We start from the raw sequence: 6,901 nt of genomic DNA, 5'->3' as shown, positions 1-6,901 counted from the left end.
TTAAAGCTTACCTCAGTGGACTCATTTTGGACTTGTCCTTTTGTGCTTGACTTTCTTTGCATGATTTCCTCCAGTTCTTCCCATGCAGCGATGTGCTTCATGCGTTTGTCACTGCTTTTTAGAGAAGCATAGTACTCTATTGTATGTATAAACCACAGTTTTTAATCCAATCATCAGTTGATGGAAACTTGGGTTGCTTCCAACTCCTTGCAATTGTGAACTGTGCTGCAATGAACATTGGAGCACAGATGTCGGGCTTATAAATTATCAAGGGCTCATGAGGGAGGGGGGAGAAGGAAGGGAGGGGAAAAAAAGAAGACCTGATGCCAGGGGGTTAGGTGGAAATCAAATGTTTGAGAATGATGAGGGCAATGAATGTACAAATATACTTTACACAATTGATGTATGTATGGGTTGTGGTAAGAGTTGTATGAGCCCCTAATAAAACTATTAAAAATAAAAAAAATTAAATAAAAATTAATTAATTTTTTAAAAAGAAAACAAAAATTCTCAAAACAGAACCAATAGGTAGCATGAGAAATGAACAAAAGATTGAAGTTGTCAGGGATTTGGGCTTGCTTGGCTCCACAATCAATGCTCATGGAGGCAGAAGTCAAGATGCATCATGTTTTGTAAATCTGCTGCACATGTTCTCTTTTAAATGTTTAAAAAGAAGGATATTATTTTGAGGACTAAGGTGCCCCTGATCCAAGCCTTGGTATTTCAATTGGCTCATATGTTATAAGCCAGCATCAACTCAATGGCAGAGAGTTTGATTTCATATGCATGTGAAATTTGGAAATCAAATAAAGAAAACTAGAGGAGAATTGATACATCTGGACTATGGTGTTGGTGAAGAATAGCATATTGAAACTACCATGGGCTGCCAAAATAACAAACAAACATATCTTGGAAGAAGTACATCCAGAATGCTCCTTAGAAGTAAGCATGGCAAGTACTTTGGACTTGTACTCAGGAGAGATTAGAGCATGGAGAATGGGAAGCCATAAAGAAGATGATCCTTTATGAGATGGATTGACACAGTAGCTTCAACAATTGACACAGTGGCTTCAAACATAAGAACAATTGTGAGAATGGGGAAGCACCAGGCAGTGTTTCTTTCTTTTGTGCATAAGGTTGCCATGAGTTAGAACTAATTCTATGGCACCTAACAATGACAACAAAATGGGCAAACTATTGAATGAAGCAATAATTATCAGAACAAAATAAAAGACATACACAGACTTACAATTCCAAAAAGAATGGATCTACTTTAATACATGTCAGGAAGTAGCATAGAATCTGGAACCAACAGTGTTAGCAGAAGAAGTCCAAGTTGCACTGAAAGCAATAGTGAGAAGACAAAAAAACAATGCTCTAGTCTTGGAGGGAATAGCAACACAAATGCTTCAACAGAAGGTGTACTGATTGAAGCGCTTACCAGTCTATTTCCAGACATTTTGTAGCTAGTTTCTGAGTCAACAGACTGGAATATTTGAAGAGATCAATTTTAGGCTCAATTTAAAGAAAGGTGACACAGTGGACTTTAGCAACTTTCAAAGTATAATATCTCATACAATTTTGCTGAATAAAATTTAAAAATGGATGCAGCAGTACATTCACAAGGAACTGAAAAATATCGACAGATTTAGAAAAAGATGCAAAATGAGGAATATATTTACATTGTCAGATGAATCTTTGATAATAGCAGAAAACAATGTTAAGATATTTACCTGTGTTTTATTGACTAGACAAAGGCAGTCAACTATGTGGCATAAAAGAAAATCATAGGTACACTGCAAAGAATGGGATGCTAAACCACTTCATTGTGCTCATGTGGAACCTACCCATTGGCCACGGGGATCTAGCCTGGATTCACAAGGGGATAGTGAGTCCATCAAAATCATGAAATGCGAATGTCAAGGTTGTGTCTTTTCGCCACACTTATCCAATCTGTATGCTGAGTATATAATCTAAGACGCTACATGAAGAAGAAGGGGGCATTAGGCTGGGAGGAAGACTTAATAACAATTTGTGATATACAGATCACACATTCTTGCTTGCTAAAAGAGAAAAGGAGTTGGAGCTCTTACAATGAAAATAAAAAACTACAGATTTGGGTATAGATTATATCTCAATGGCAAAAAATCCCCATAACTGGGCCAATAAGCAGCAACACAATTTATATAGAGAAAAATCTGAAATAGCCAAGGATTTTATTTTACTGGATCCAAAATCAACACATATAGAATAAGCGCTTAAAAACTCAAACAATATATTGTATTGGGCAAATCTGCTGAAAACTTCTCTTGAAAATAGTAATGAGCAATGATGTCACTTTCAGCACTGTAGTACATCTAACCCCAGTCATAGTGTATCAATTACCTCATAGTGAAAGCAAGATAATAATGAACAATTAAAATTGAAAAGAATTGGTGCAATTGGATCACTGTGTTAGCGAAAATCCAAACAAACTCACTGCCATTTGAGTTGTTTGCAACTCATAGTGAGCTTACAGAACAGGGTGGAAATGACACTATGAGTTTTTGAGACAGTAACTTTTTTTGCTATTTTATTATTGTCATAAATCATCTTATTGAGGGCTCATACAGCCCTCAATTGCATTAAGGACATTTGTTGCCATCGTTTTCAAAACATTTTCTTTCTACTTGAGCACTTGGTATCGGCTCCTCTTTTTTTCCCCTGCTTCCCCCATCTTCCCTCCCTTGTGACCTTTTGATAAATTATGAATTATTATTATTTTCATGTCTTACTCCATCCACCATCTCCCTTCACCTACATTTCTGTTGCTCATCCTCCTGGGGTGTGTGTGTGTGTGTGTGTGTGTGTGTGTGTGTGTTAGGTTAGGGGGTTGTATATATCTACATCAATCATTGGGATAAGCTCCCCCTTTCTCCCTCTGCTCCCACCATTCTCTCCCTACCCTCATAGTATTGCTATTCCCATTACTGTTCCTGAGGGGTTTATCTGTCTTGGATTCCACATGTTGAGAGCGCTTATCTGTTCCAATGCACATGCTCTGGTCTAGCCAGGTTTGTAAGGTAGAACTGGGGTCATGACAGTGGGGGGAGGAAGCATTAAAGAACTAGAGGAATGTTCTGTGTTTAGTCAGTGCTATAGTGAACCCTGGCTGGCTAGGCCTTTCCTTGTGACCCTTCTGTGAGAAGATGTGCACATATCTACAGATGGGCTTTGGGTTTTCACTCTGATAATATTAAATATATCATCGACTATGAGAAGAATATTCAAATCTGTCTTACAACAAGCATAGCTGGAATGCTCCATAGAAGGGAGGACAATCGGACTCATCTAGTGGCTAATGTTCTTTAGGCATATTACAGGAGGAGAAGAGTCACATGCTTGTCCAAGTATAGGGTCTGAAAACAAGAGGAATACCATCAACAAGACAGATTTTCCAAGTAGCTACAATCATGTGAAGATAGCATAGGTCTGGGCAGTTTTTTATTCAGTTGTACATAGGGACATTGTTCAAGGTGTAGAAAAGCAAGAATATACTTTGAGGACTAGCACATGAACCAAGCCATGCTTTTTCAATAAGTTTGTATGCATTTAAAAGTTAGAAAGGAATAAAGAAGACCTTAGAAGAATTTATGTGCTTGAATTATGGTGCTGGAGAAGAATATTGAAAGTACCATGGACTGTCAAAAGAACAAACAAATCTCTGTTCGAAGCAGCACAGACAAAATTTTCCTTAGAAGTGAAGATGGAGAGACTTCATGCCATATATTTTGTACATATTATCAAGAAAGACCAGTCCCTGGAAAAGAGGCAGCATATATTTATAGGTTTAGTATTAAGGTAGCAGATGGACATTGGGCCACTATTCAAGTACTCCCTCAATGCAAGCATGTTTTGTTCTATTAAACTGGCATTCCATGATGCTCAATTTCCTGATGTGATCGCTGAAGACAAAAATGGGTGCATAAGAAAATGTAGTGAAAGCGGATGGTGCCCGGCTATCAAAAGATATAGCCTGTGGGGTCTTAAAGATTTGAAGATAAACAAGTGGCCATCTAGATGAGAAGCAACAAAGTCCACATGGAGGAAGCACACCAGCCTGTGTGATTGTGAGGTATCGATAGGATCAGGTATCAGGCATCAAAGAACATAAAAGCATATAATTGTGAATGAGGGGAAGTGCAGAGTGGAGACCTAAAGCCCATCTATAGGCCACTGGACGTCCCCTTACAGAAGGGTCACAGGGAGGAGATGAGCCAGTCAGGGTGCAGTATAGCAATGATGAACCACAGCTTTCCTCCGGTTCTTTAATGCTTTCTCCCAACCTCCCAGCAACTATAATGACCCCAATTCTACCTTACAAATCCGGCTAGATCAGAGGATGTACACTGGTACAGATAGGAACTGGAAACTCAGGGAATCCAGGACAGATGAACTCTTCAGGATAAATAATGAGAGTAGTGATATCAGGAGGGGAAGGGGAAGGTGGGGGAGAAAGGGGAAACCGGTCACAATGATCTACATATAAACCCCTCCCTGGAGGATGGACAACAGAAAAGTGGGTAAAGGGAAACATCGGACAGTGGAAGACATGAAAACACAATAATAATTTATAAATTATCAAGGGTTAGTGAGGGAGGGAGGGTGGGGGATGGAAGGGAAAATTGGAGAGCTGATATCAAGGGCTCAAGCAGAAAGAAAATGTTTTGCGAATGATGATGGCAACAAGTGTGCTTCACACAATGGATGGATGGATGAATTGTGATAAGAGTTGTATAAGCCCCCAATAAAATGATTTAAATATATACATTCTGAAAAAAAAAAAGTTCTCATTACTAATTGGAGATCATTGTATCCTTAGTCAGCACACCCTGCCCCCACCCCCACCCCCGCTCCAATTTTTAACCATTTCCATTCCATTTTCATTATTATTCTCTGGTTTCCTGCCTCAGATTTTCCCCATTTCTTTAACTTGAGACCCTAATTCTCTTATATCCCTTCTTCAAAAGTTAAAGTTAGATTTTATAATCCTACACATATCCTGGTTTACATCTAGTTTTATCCTTTCTGAGACTTATTTATCAATTTTTCTTTTTTCTTCTTTCTTTATCTTTAAACTCTCTTTGCTTTTTGAGTATTTTTTCCAAATATATTCTCTCGACCATATACTGGGCACCATGTCTTCCAAGTGAGAGAGAGGAGATCGAGAGCCAGCAGACAGAGAGAGGTCAAGAGACCCTGTGGAGAGAAGCCTTGGCAGTGATAAGAGATCTGAAAGGGTGATCTCAACAGCCTAGAACAATCTAATCTAAAAGCCTGTGGCCATCAGACCCCTAGCCTGCATCTAAATCCCAAGGTCATCAAACCCACAGTTCTTTTTATTGAATATCACATGCTTACTCCCCTAACCATACCCAGGCAAGACCCAGCACAGGGGAGAGCATGCATGACTAGGTTTATGATTGCCCCTGAGAAATAGGACGAGTCCTTGGATTGGTCCTTTCAAAACACAGAGATATAGATGGTCCAAGTACCCCATATCTGATAAAACCCCATGGACCCTGTTCACTCAGTAGCAACTCACTTGAGTCCCCACCTGTTGTGAAAGGTGCCCTGCTTTCCATTCCCAATACACTTTGCTTTTAGCCTGCTGTTCTGTGGTTCGTGAGCAAGGGCCCCTGGATGCATCGAAGCAGTTGCCACACAACGAGATACTCAAAGATGTATCATCTGAGGAAAAATAATAAAATTAAGTCATTTTTATTGTACTTTTTCTTCCAGTACAACCAAGCCTTGGAAAGAAGATGCTACTCTCAAATGTCTGAATTCTCCCTCTTCATTTATTAACTCAAGCCATTTTGGGTTGCTTTATTTTACTTTCCATTTCTTCCCTGAAACTGATAGTTCTTGTATGTATATGGATGTGATCCTACCACTGACACCCATGATGCTTCAGGAATGATCATGAAATGTTTGGGGGGTTCATTTTGATGAGGAATGTGACACCATTCCTCCATCTGATTTTTGCCTGAAAATGGTCAAAATCGATCTGTTTCAGTTCATGGAACTTTGATAGCATAGTGGGTTACACTTCAAACTAAAAGGTTAGCATTTCAAACTTGCCACCGATTTTGCAGGAGGAAGAAGAGGCCCTTCGGGAGCTCTCCTCCACTATTCTGTAAGTCACAATGACTTGGAATCCACCCAGTGGCAGTGTGTGGGGCAGGTCCCAAGATACTGATCTTGTCATTTTCCCAAACTTCCAAGCTTCCTTGATTCATACTTCATATATTCCAATTTCTGATTATTAGTGGATATTTTTGCTGTTTCTACTTGTTTTTGAGTCATACAATGTCAGCCAATGAAGGTCCTGAATGCCTTATTCCACCCATGCCCTTGAGGTCATCTTTACTTTGAGGAGACAAATAAATCCTTCTAAAGGCATGGCATATAATTTTATACTTATAATTTTTATGGACACTTAAGAATATTCTTAAGTGTATTGTAGATGGAGCTGAGTCATCATCCTAATATTTAATAAGGCAATGATTTCTAATTGAAGTCAAGTAATAATACTGTTATGAAAATATTCGATCAATAAATTTACTTTTCAATGGAATTGGAATCTGCTCATGAGTTTTAGGTGCTTTTTATTTTTATATATATATTTGAAAATTAAATCATTCTTTGTTAAATATTTATGAAATACATGCTAGTATGCTGGGGTTTTTGATTACAAGGGCTTTATAATAAAATAGGAATATATATGGATTATACAAATGATATTTAATTTAATTGCTCCCCCTCAAACCCCCCAAAAACTTCAAAACATTAGAAAACTAAAAAGAAGACTTTCTCCTATGAAGGTAAGACCTAGGTGCAATCTTGGCCTGTATCCTAG

Source organism: Echinops telfairi, unplaced genomic scaffold (genome assembly GCF_000313985.2).
Source record: "Echinops telfairi isolate 266 unplaced genomic scaffold, ASM31398v2 ScPeMD7_443;HRSCAF=831, whole genome shotgun sequence".
Classification (NCBI taxonomy): Eukaryota; Metazoa; Chordata; class Mammalia; order Afrosoricida; family Tenrecidae; genus Echinops; species Echinops telfairi.
Note: the sequence above shows the minus strand (reverse complement) of the source record.